The sequence below is a fragment of the Saimiri boliviensis genome, chromosome 8 (assembly GCF_048565385.1).
Source record: "Saimiri boliviensis isolate mSaiBol1 chromosome 8, mSaiBol1.pri, whole genome shotgun sequence".
Taxonomy (NCBI): domain Eukaryota; kingdom Metazoa; phylum Chordata; class Mammalia; order Primates; family Cebidae; genus Saimiri; species Saimiri boliviensis.
The window spans coordinates 37,508,908-37,521,621 of NC_133456.1; the positions used below are offsets into that span (position 1 = coordinate 37,508,908).

Here is a 12,714-nt window from a genome sequence, read left to right on the forward strand (position 1 = left end):
TATATATTATAAAAAGATAGCCATATATGTCTTGAACAGAAGTTGATTTGGCATTAATTGATTTTGCTATTAAATGTTTTTATGTCCTATACTCCTATTATGGATTTGTTAAAGGTTAGTAGAATCTAAGTGATTGTAGTTGTGACAGACCCTTTAAATATGTAATCTTCCTTCTAATATGCACAGACGTATATGTGTCTTGAGTTTTTTACTGTGTGCTGTAAAGGTGTACACTTATTCATAAAATATTTGTGGAACTCTTGCTAAGAGAAAAGTGGTTAACTGTCCAATTGGATAATTTTTCTTTTTCTGATTAAAATTTCCATATGGGTACGATTGCACTACTTCAGAAGGCCAGATCTTTTAATTAGATCAGTAGGGCATGATAAGTTGTTTCTATTAGTGTGCTAATACTGTGTTTTTAATTCAGTTCACCAAGTATTTATTATTTACCATGTGCCCAACACTATTAGGTGCTAAAGAGAAAACAGAAATAGTAAATGGTGGACTCAGCTTATAAGAACTTTTTAGACTTATTGGGAGGATTGTTAAAGGAACTCAATGGAGTATTCATTAGATGCTAAATTAAACATGAGTATGTAAAATCTGTGATGGAATGATTAATACAAAAAAAAGGAAAGACTAGATATTCTTTCAGCAGACATTTATACCCAATTACTGAGGGCTAATTGTTGAGGATACAAACGTGAATTTTTTTTTTTCATGTTTGTAGTCTCACTAATATGAGTCATATGATTTTTTTCATATTTGTATTCTCAATAATTAGCACTCAGTAGTGGAGTAGTAAGTTTATACCATTTAGAAGCTTATAACCTAGTGGGGAAAACTAGTAAGTATATAGATTGTATTTCATGTTAAGACATTGTGGAGTATCAGGATATTTGGGAGTATGAAGAAGGGTATTTAGTCCAACCTCTAAGGCACGGATCCCCAAGTGGCCTGTTGGGAAACAGGCCACATAGCAGGGGGTGAGCTACCCTCCTGTCAGATCAGCAGCAGCATTAGATTTTCATAGGAGTGGGAGCCCTGTTGTGAACCACACATGTGAGGGATCCAGCTTGCCTGCTCCTTATGAGAATCTCATGCCTAAGCTAGATGGAACAGTTTCATCCCCAAACCATCCGCTCCACTTGCTGTCCATGGAAAATTCTCTTCCATGAAACCAGTTCCTGGTGCCAAAAAGATTGGGGACTGCTGCTCTAGGGATCAGAGGAAGCTTAAAGAGGGTAATGAAGATTCTCATGAATTCCTTAAACAGCAGAAACCAAAGTGAAGGGAATAGAGAGAAGAAATTTGTGGTGTCACCACTATCTACCTCTGTGCCATTTGAGGGACCAGCTTCTCTTTGGTTATAAACAATAGAAATTGAATTTGGCTAACTTAAGCAGGCAGAGGATACTGGATAAACTCACAGAAAGAAAGGAAGATAGAATAATGAAGCCTTGGGAAGGCCAGGAGAGCAAGAGCACACAGAATCACAAGGATCCGTGGGGCTGATTCAGCCTCAGCCAGCTTTCCTCCTTATATAGGGAGTCTTATTAGTTAAGCCCATGCCTGCCCCAGAGGTGAGCCCATGTTTGATGGTCCCACCTGATTTCAGGAATGAGACAGATAAGATCTCCAAAGGAAAGGCAGGATATTATTATCAGAAGGCCAAAACAGCAGAGATTTCTGGCAGTGTTCATCGGATTTGGCAGTGTGGAAGTCTTTTGGTGAGCTTGGTGTAAGCAGTTTTAGGAATAAAAGTCAGGTAACAGCTGGGTGAAGAGTGAATGGGAAGTGAGGAAGAGAGGGAGGGAAGTGTAAATGACTTGTTCAAGAACACTGATCGTTATGAGGAAGAATGGGGACACCTGTAGGGAGTTGCAAGATCAGGAGAAAAATCATTTTAGGTGTTTACATAGAAAAAATTGAATAAGGATTTGTTTTTATTATTTTTTATTTTTTATTTTTTATTATTTATTTATTTATTTATTTATTTATTTTGAGACGGAGTTTCGCTCTTGTTACCCAGGCTGGAGTGCAATGGCGCGATCTCGGCTCACCGCAACCTCCGCCTCCTGGGCTCAGGCAATTCTCCTGCCTCAGCTTCCTAAGTAGCTGGGATTACAGGCACTCGCCACCACACCCAGCTAGTTTTTTGTATTTTTAGTAGAGACGGGGTTTCACCATGTTGACCAGGATGGTCTCGATCTCTCGACCTTGTGATCCACCCGCTTCAGCCTCCCAAAGTGCTGGGATTACAGGCTTGAGCCACCGTGCCCGGCCTAAGGATTTGTTTTTATTGAGATGGGATCTCTCTCTGTCACCCAGGCTGGAGTGCAGTGGTGCGATTTCAGCTCACTGCAACCTCTGCCTCCTGGGCTCAAGCCATCCTCCTACCTCAGCCTCCTGAGTAGGTAGGATTACAGGTTTGCAGCACCATACCTGGCTAATTTTTTGTATTTCTGGTAGATATGGGGTTTTGCCTTGTTTCTTTCCCAGACTGGTCTCAAACTCCTGAGCTCAAGTTATCCACCTTCCTTGGCCTCCTAAGTGCTGGGATTACAGGTGTGAGCCACTGCGCCCGGCCCTGAATAAGGATATTTTTAATGGACAAGCACTAAGAGGGAAGGAGGGATTATAATATATGAGAGAAAAGGGATGTTATGTAGGAAGTTTACTAAGTATTGAGAGTGATAGAGTCCAGCATGTAGGTAGAAGGTTTAGTTTTGCTAGGAATCGTAGGGAAAATTTTATAGAGGAGGACAGACTTGCGTTGGACTTTAAAGGGTTGGTAGGATTTGGATAAACAGAGCAAAGTGGAAAGGTCATTTCAGTGGGAAAATAGCATGGATTTAGCACAAAGTGAACTAGCTGATAAAGAGCACAGGGATAAACCTACTTGAATTGAAGAAGAGGGAGGGGTAGATGGCATGATAAGCTAGAAAACCCTACTTTTATGTGTGTTGTACTAGGTGGAATTGAGTAGGTGAGACCGGCTAGTGAATAAGGTACAGCCATGAATGCCAAAACCTGGAGTTTGGATATAATGCAGTAGATGGTGGGAAATAGTACTGTAGATTCTGAAGCAGGAAAGGACACAGTAAATATGGCAAATTGAAAAGACTGTTGAGACATTGAGGTATAAAATCCATCAAATGGGAGAAAGGCTGAGGGCAGAAAGACTCCTTAAGGCCAGACATGTGTAAAATGGGGCCTAGTCTAAGGTGGTCATAACAAAGGGGAAGAGATGAGCATTATGAAAGAGTTGATAGGATTTGGTGGAAGATATGAAGATTATTTTTGCGTCAAGAGCCAGGTTAAACTTTTGATGTCATTGATAAGATGGAGAACTTGGAAACAGATCTCTTAAGAGAGAAGAGAATTTAACACTTTCCAAACAGACTTGTTAATTTGTTTGAAATATAATGTTCTGAAGAGAGCTTTGCCTATCCAAAGATTTGGGACAAAGTCAGAGTTGAAAGGTAGCTTTCTTACAAAAACATAAAGGCATTTGCATAGAAACAATTTGAACCTTTGTAGGGAAAAAGCAAAACTGAAAAAGAGGAATGTTGAGCTTTGGAACTCAAAGGAGAAAGATGAGTGTTCATGTTAGAGAAAGAGGATGAGTAATTGGAGAGGAGAAAGACAACCTAGAAGAGAGAATTTCAACAAAGGGAGAGATCAGCAGCCTCCAATCCTTCCAAGAGGAAAATGTCAGGTGCAAAATGGCACCTGACCACAGCTTTGGTTGGCTAGACCTGTCAGAAGGTCTAGGAGAGATTGAGCAAGATGGAGAGGTGAGAAGTTTCACAGGAACATGGGGAGAGAAATGGAGTTGTAGGCAGGAGAGGCAGTAAATTCTTGTTTAATGTGAGGAAAATCCTTGCATTTTGGAAGGAGAGATGGAAGAGAGAAAATAAAGTGCTAAAAAGGAAAGAATCAAATATAGGATCCTTTTTCTCAGATCAAAGAATTAACTTTAGGAAGTTCTGGAGGCCTGAAAGGATAGATTTATAGATTTACAGAATTCTGTTATGGTAAATGTAGAATCCAGTTAAGGAACTTGGGCCAGATGACTTCTATCTTTTCAGTCAATTAAGGGGGAAATGGAAGAAAGGCAACTAACATGTACGGAGCACCTGCTATGTACCAGGCACTTTGCCAGATCCATAAAATGTGTCATCATGTAAACTGGTAACAGTCCTCTGAGGAGTTGGTGAAACTCTCCCAATTTTAAATGTGAGGATGCCGAAACTCTGAAGGGTATTTGTTTCAAAACCAAATAGCCAGTACCTGCCAGCTTTGAGATGTGGTCCTAAGTCTGACCTCAAAGATTATTCCTGTTCACTATACCATCTCACTCATTGATATAAGGTGAAGGGTACATGGGGACTTGAGAGCATCTGTGTTAATGACCACAGTGGCTGTGCTTTAGAATTATTTCAGGAATTTTGAAAAATTCTTGCACCAAACCTCGGTCACCCATTTCTTCATGGGTGAACAAATACTTGCTGATTACTCACTATGTGCCTAGCATGATTCTAGGCACTTAGAGTACATCAGTGAGTGAAACACACTCAAATACTTGCCCTCAAGAACACTACACCCTGTATACTGAACCCGTCTCTGGAAATGAATTCTGATGATTCTGATGAGTAGTCAGTTTTCAGAACCTCTGCTCTAGGAGTAATTGATGGGAGACAGACTAGGATTGCTGAGTGTGAATTCAAAATGGGCTTTCTCTGCACAGATGGCAGTCAGGATCACTCAGTAACAGAGGAGAAAATATTACTGGTAGCTGATCGTATTTCAAGGGACTAGCATAAAACCAAGGAGTTAAACTTTGAATTAGCTGACCCTGGAGTCAGTTTTACACTTATACTACAAAGGAAGCTTATTCATGACTATAATAATATTTTATATTTGTATAGATTTACCTATGCTAGTTTCAGAAGACCATTGTTCATTCAATATGCATTTGAGTAACACATTGTGCACATATTGTGCTAAGCCCTTGGGGTAAAAGGACAAAGTTGTTCCTGCCTTAAAGGACCTTGGATGTGTATGATGTCAGTTGATCCTTAAAAGAACCATGAGGAGTAGAGTTAGCATTCTGGAACCATTTTATATGGATATTAGGATTGAGCAAATTAGTAAAAGTAATTGTAGACATTGAGAACCAGATTTCTTACTGTCAGAAAGATACTACAAATAAGCAGGGAGGCAGACTATACTGAGCCCTATGGTGCTAGATTAGAACCAGAGATATAGGTATCAACTCATGCTCATTTTAATATAAATACAGATAGATACAGAAGCAAATGTAAGTCTATGCCTATACCTGGGTTAGTAGATGTAAATTTATTTAATAGTTCTGTCTGCTGAGAAGGCCTGGAAGCAGTGACACCCCAGTAGCTATGAGAACAGGCAGCACCTAGATCTTGGTTTCTAAATTCCATTCTCTAATGAAAAGAACAAAAATTTCTTGGAGGGAAAGCTGATTCTAAGATTGGGGCAGGGAAAACACAAGATGAGTCTGGAGTATCTTGTAGTACCAAAAAGTAAGAAAGTACTAGAAAGAGAGAGAGAGAGAGACAGAGAGAGAGATAGAGATAGAGAGAGAGAGGGAGGGAGGGGAAAAGAGAGAGAGAGAGAGAGAGTGTGTGTGTGTGTGTGTGTGTGTGTGTGTGTGTGTAAAGGGCATAAGAGCTAATCCAAAAGAGCACCCAATGGCTACCGTGTTCATAATTTAAACAGCATATTAACTCTAGCATTGAATTGTGATCTGAAGAACAAAATAAATCTCCACAAGTTCATACTGATATAAATAAATTGTTGAATAAATAAATAGGGGAGAAGTGACGCATTTTCCTTGCAGAATAATTCTGACTACATAAATAATCCTTTTTCCAAGAGGTAGAGATTAATTCTCCTCACTTTGAGTGTGGGCTAGACTTAGTATTCACTTCCTTCCCTCTCCCCCCGCCCCTTTTTTGAGATGGAGTTCGCTGTTGTTGCCCAGGCTAGAATGCAATGGCATGATCTTGGCTCCGCCTCCTGGGTTCAAGTGATTCTCCTGCCTCAGGCTCCCTGGTAGCTGGGATTACAGGCATGTGCCATCATGCCCGTGTAATTTTGTCTTTTTAGTAGAGACGGGGTTTCACCACATTGGTCAGGCTTGTCTTGAACTCCTGACCTCGGGTGGTCCACCCATCTCGGCCTCCCAAAGTGCTGGGATTACAGGCATGAGCCGCCACACCTGGCAATATTAACTTCCAAAAAATAAAGGAGATAAAGGGGAAAATAGTAACATAGCAATAGATACTTGAATAGTATTAACAGGAAATTTAAGGAGGAAAAGAGTACTTCTTTTCACAAGTTAACTCCTTCAGTATGATCTGAGTAGATAAATACAAGTATATTTCATTTATATAATGAAAAAATCCAGTTAAGTAACAAATAAAAAGAATAAGGAAGTAGGAAAATAAGAATTACTGTAATTGTTGAAAAGCTGGGAAAGTTGACATGTATAGATCACAAACACTGAGGAGGGGATGAGGCAGAGCAAGAGGGCTCAATAGAACCCTCCAGCAATTGCCCCATGCTGCAGAACAACTATCCACATAAGAAAGCACCTTCAACTACACTTACGTATGTTTTTGTTTAACTTGTGGACAAAGACTTATGGATAGATGCAAAAAATAAATCCTCTTTTGCAACCTAGAATTCATTGTTCAGTGGGAGTTTTGATACATGTAAAAAGGAATATTATGATACCTGAGACAGTTAACTAATGGGAGTATTGATAGCCATAAGGGTTGGTTCCAAGGCAGGTACAGTGACACAAGCTTGCAATCCCCATACTAAGGTGGGACTCTTGATAACATGATGTCTGGAGTTAAAGATATTGGCATATTTCCAGACATCTGTACTATTCTTGAGTGAATATTACTTGAACTCAATCATGTTAGGAGAGGGTGTCAAATTGAGAAACAGGCAGATCCACCACCTATAGTAAAAAGGACCCTAAAGTAAATTGATTGAATAAATTAGATCCCAAAGATTCTTGGTGAATTTTGAAGTCTTCATCAGTATATCCATATTCAAAGGAGATGACAGAAGCCAAAGTAAAAGAATTATGGGTTGACAGGACAACTGGATTAAAATAAGCATCAATTTCATTATAAAGGGCTAACTTCACTCCAGCTCTTTAGAGGATCTAAAGTGACCTTGGTGGACAGTAGAAGAAATCACAACATGGAATTCCTTGAATAAAACTTTATTGACTTAAAAAAAAAAAAGAAAAAAAGAAAGCATCTTCATAAAAACCAAATTATCAGGTAGCCAAGCACAGTGGCTTACACCTGTAATCCTGGCATGTTGGGAGGTTGAGGTGGAAGATTGCTTAAGGCCAGGAGTTTGAGACCAGTTTGCTCAAAACAGTGAGATCCTGTCTCTACAAAGAAAAAAAAATCAGGTGAGTGATCACAGTACCTAGTTTTAGCATCATATTAAGGAAGGAGACACTGAAGAGGGAAAGACAGCCTTGAATTGCCTACACCACCCTTACCCGCTCCCCCAGCCATGCAGCATGGTATGGAGAGAGAATCTCTGTGCTTGGAGGAGGGAGAGCAAAGTGATTGTGCAACTTTGCATTGGAATTCAGTACTGCCCTGTCACAGTGGAAAGCAACACAGGGCAGAATTCAGCTGATGCCAACAGAAGGAGCTTTTAGACCAGCCCTTGCCAGAGGGGAATCTTCCATCCCATCAGTTGGAACGTGAGTTCTGGTTAGCCCACCACTGAGGGCTAAAGTGCTCTGGAGTTTTAAATGAACTTGAAAGACAGTCTAGGCCACAAGGACTGCAATTCCTGTGCAAGTCCTAGTGCTGTACTGGTCTTGGAGCCAGTGGACTTGGGGTGTACATAACCTAGTGAAATGCCAGCTGGGGTGACTAAAGGAGAGCTTGCATCACCACTCCTCCAGCTCTAGACATCACAGCTCCAGGAGAAAAGGGAAAAGTAAAGAGGACTTTGTCTTGCAACTTGGATACCAGCGCAGCCACAGTAAAATAAAGCCCACATTCTATCTAGACCATAGCTCCTGGATAACATTTCTAGACCGACTCTGGGCCAGAAGGGAACCTACTGCCCTAAAGGGAAGGACACACTCCTGGCAGAATTCACCACCTGCTGACTAAAGAGCCCTTGGGTTTTGAATAAATATCAGCAGTAGCCAGGCAGTAGTTGCCATGGGCTTTGGGCAAGACCCAAAACTGCTCACTTCAGGTGTGACCCAGCACAATTCTTATCTGTCGTGGCCATCAGGAGAGACTTGCTTGAGAAAAGGAGAGGGAAGAATAAAGAGGACTTTGTTTTATAACTCAGGTCTCAGCTCAGCCACAATAAAATAAAGCACCAAGGAGACCCCTAAAGTTTCCAATTCCAGGCTTTGGCTCCTGGAATGCATTTCTGGACCCCGCTACTAGGCCAGAATGGAACCTACTACCCTGAAGGGAGAGACCCAGTCCTGGCAGGACTCATCATCTGCTGACTAAAGAGCCCTTCAGCTTGAATAAACATGAGTGATAGCCAGGAGACAGTTGCCACAAATCTTCAGCAAAACTGCTGGCTTCAGGTGTGACCCAGAAGTCTCAGTGGTTTCATCCACAGAAGCATTGCATGACTCCGCCCCCAACTCCAGACAGCTCAGCATGAAGAAAGAGACTCCATTTGCTTGGGGGAAAATAAGGGAAGAGAACCAGAGGCTCTGCTTGATATATCTTACTCAAGACCACTAAAGTTGTACCTCTGCAAAAGTCATAGCATTACTGGGCTCAGGAGTGCCCCTAATGCACATACGGCTGCAGTGACCAATGACTTAGATTACAACACTTAATTCCTGTTGAATGCTTAGAAAGCCTTCTTAAGAAGGATGGATACAAACCAGCCCAGACAAAAAAGACTAGAAAAAATACCTAACTTTTCATTGCACAGACATTGACAAACATCCACAAGCATCAGGGCCATCCAGGGAAACATGATCTCACTGAATGAACTAAATAAGGTACCAGTGACCAATTCTAGAGTGGCAAAGATATGTGCTTTTTGACACAGAATTCAAAATAGCTGTTTTGAGGAAGCTTAACAAAATCCAAGATAACACAGAGAAGAAATTCAGAATCCTGTCAGATAAATTTAACAAAGATATTAAAATAATTAAAAAGAATCAAGTAGAAATTCTGGAGCTGAAAAATTCAATAGGCAAACTAAAGAATGCATCAGTCGCCAGGTGCGGTGGCTCAAGCCTGTAATCCCAGCACTTTGGGAGGCCGAGGCGGGTGGATCACGAGGTCAAGAGATGGAGACCATCCTGGTCAACATGCTGAAACCTCGTCTCTACTAAAAATACAAAAAATTAGCTGGGCGTGGTGATGCGTGCCTGTAATCCCAGCTACTCAGGAGGCTGAGGCAGGGGAATTGCCTAAACCCAGGAGGCGGAGGTTGCGGTGAGCCGAGATCGCGCCATTGCACTCCAGCCTGGGTAACGAGCGAAACTCCGTCTCAAAAAAAAAAAAAAAAAAAGAATGCATCAGTCTCTAAACAGTAGATAGAACTGGTCAAGCAGAAGAAAGAATTAGTGAGCTTGGAGACAGGCTATATGAAAATACTCAGAGGAGTCAAAAGAACAAACTATGAAACAGGCCTACAGGATTTAGAAAACAGCTTCAAAAGGGGAAATCTAAGAGTTACTGGTTTTAAAGATGAGGTAGAGAGAGAGATTGAGAGAGAAAGATTACTCAAAGAGATAATATTGGAGAACTTTCCAAACCTAGAGAAAGATATCAGTATCCAAGTCTAAGAAGGTTACAGATCACCAAGAAAAATTAAAGAAGACTACCTTAAGACATGTAATAATCACACTCCCAAAGGTTAAAAATAAAAAAGGATCCTAGGCCGGGCGTGGTGGCTCAAGCCTGTAATCCCAGTACTTTGGGAGGCCGAGGCGGGTGGACCACGAGGTCAAGAGATTGAGACCATCCTGGCCAACATGGTGAAATCCCATCTCTACTAAAAATACAAAAAAAAAAATTAGCTGGGTGTGGTGGTGTGTGCCTGTAGTCCCAGCTACCCAGGAAGCTGAGGTAGGATAATTGCTTGCTTGGGCGGCGGAGTTGCAGTGAGCAGAGATCGAGCCACTGCACTCCACCGTGGTGTCTGACGACAGAGCAAGACTCTATCTCAAACAAACAAGCAAACAAAAAGAATCCTAAAAGCAAGAGAAAATAAAAAAATAACATACAAAGCAATTCCAATATGTTTGATAGCACATTACTCAGTAGAAAGCTTACAGACCAGAAGAGAGTCAGATGACATATTTGAAGTACTGAAAGAAAAAGACTTTTATCCTAGAATATAATATCCAGTGTAAATATACTTTCTTTTTTTTCTCTCTCTCTCTCTTTTTGAGATGGAGTTTCACTCTTCTTGCCCAGGCTGGAGTGCAATGGCATGATCTTGGCTTACCACAACCTCCGCCTCCTGGGTTTAAGTGATTCTCTTGCCTAGCTTCCCGAGTAGCTGGGATTATAGGCATGAGCCACCACACTCAGCTAATTTTGTATTTTTAGTAGAGATGGGGTTTCTCAATGTTGGTCAGGCTGGTCTCGAACTCCCGACCTCAGGTGATCCACTCGCCTTAGCCTCCCAAAGTGTTGGGATTACAGGCATGAGCCACTGCACCTGGCCCTGAAAATATACTTCAGAAATCAAGGGGATGGAATTGGAGGTCGTTACATTAAATGAAATAAGCCAGGCACAGAAAGACAAACTTGACACGTTCCTCGCTCATTTGTGGGAGCTAAGAATTAAAACAGCTGAACTCATTGAACTCATGGAGATAGAGAGTAGAATCATGATTACAAGAGGCTGGGAAGGGTAGTGGAGGTGAAGTAGGAAATAGGGATGGTTAACAGATACATATCGTTAGGTGCAATGAATATCAGCTGTGATAGCACAATACAGTCAACAATAATTGTACATTTTAGAATAACTGAGGGAATATAATTGGAATATTTGTAACACAAAGAAATGATGAATGCTTGAGGTGATGGATACACTATTTACCCCGATGTGATTATTGTTTTTTTTGAGACGGAGTTTCGCTCTTGTTACCCAGGCTGGAGTGCAATGGCACAATCTCAGCTCACTGCAACCTCCGCCTCCTGGGTTCAGGCAATTCTCCTGCCTCAGCCCCCTGAGTAGCTGGGATTACAGGCACGCACCACCATGCCCAGCTGATTTTTTTGTATTTTTAGTAGAGACGGGGTTTCACCATGTTGACCAGGATGGTCTCGATCTCTTGACCTCATGATCCACCCGCCTCGGCCTCCCAAAGTGCTGGGATTACAGGCTTGAGCCACCGCGCCCAGCCCCGATGTGATTATTAACATTGTATGCCTGTATCAAAATAACTAACGTATCCCTTAAGTATATACATCTATTATTTACCCATAAAAATTAAAAATTTAAACAAAAAACCTAAACCAGGCCAGGCATAGTGGCGCACACCTGTAATCCCAGCACTTGGGGAGGCTAAAGTGGGCAGATTGTTTGAGACCAGCCTGGGCAACATAGTGAGACCTTGTCTCTTTTAAAAAGAACCATTGAGGAATTTATAAAGAATGCAAAGCATATGGGTTCAGATTGATACCTTACTATGTGGAGAAATCTGCAACCTAATACAGGTATAAAGGAGAAACATTAGTGAAGTGAGTTTTCCTGACACAATTCTGGAAACCCTCATGCTCAGGAAATTTCAAAGTCAGAGTGGGTTGAAGATAATCAAAAGGTAATTAACTACCACATTTCAAAACTGTTGAACCAAGACCCACTAGAATAGCTAATTACATTTACCTATAGGTTAAGCTACTAGAACATATCTATATAAATTGGCAGTATCTCCAACATGGGCTTTATAGCCAGAGAGAAAATCAAGGTTACACTTTAAAGAACTTTTGGTTGCCACTGTGAATGTGGAGCTTCTTTCTTCAGGAGCACCTGCCTGACTGCTTGCCTCTTCTCACATATGATACTCTTGATAGCCAGACTCCTATAGTCAGCATGTACGTTCATGGCAGGGAGGAGTGATTTTCACATATATTACAGCAGTGGTTCTTAGTGGTAGATGCACATTAAAATCACCTGAAGAACTTTTGTTGTTTGGTTGGTTTTTTTAAAAAAATAGAGATAGGGTCTTGCTTTGTCACTCAGGCTTGAGTACAGTGGCACAATCATGGCTCACTATAGGCTTGAATTCCCAGGCTCAAGTATCCTCTTGCCTCAGCCTTCTTTTTTTTTTTTTTTTTGAGACGGAGTTTCGCTCTTGTTACCCAGGCTGGAGTGCAATGGCGCGATCTCGGCTCACCGCAACCTCCGCCTCCTGGGTTCAGGCAATTCTCCTGCCTCAGCCTCCTGAGTAGCTGGGATTACAGGCACGCGCCACCATGTCCAGCTAATTTTTTTGTATTTTTAGTAGAGACAGGGTTTCACCATGTTGACCAGGTTGGTCTCGATCTCTTGACCTCGTGATCCACCCGCCTCGGCCTCCCAAAGTGCTGGGATTACAGGCTTGAGCCACCGCGCCTGGCCTTTTTTTTTTTTTTTTTTTTTTTGAGATAGAGTCTCACTCTGTTGCCCAGGCTAGAG

General features: G+C 41.6%; 1 protein-coding gene and 1 non-coding gene across 2 annotated transcripts in view; both read left to right on the forward strand.

The window, feature by feature from the left end:
* Nucleotides 1-12,714, forward strand: part of USF3 (upstream transcription factor family member 3) — a 60,625-nt gene that overhangs the window by 3,487 nt on the left and 44,424 nt on the right. The window lies entirely within an intron of this gene.
* On the forward strand, nucleotides 6,649-6,776 carry LOC120367263 (small nucleolar RNA SNORA40). The gene has a single exon (XR_005581681.1). It is a non-coding gene; the product is annotated as a small nucleolar RNA SNORA40 (small nucleolar RNA).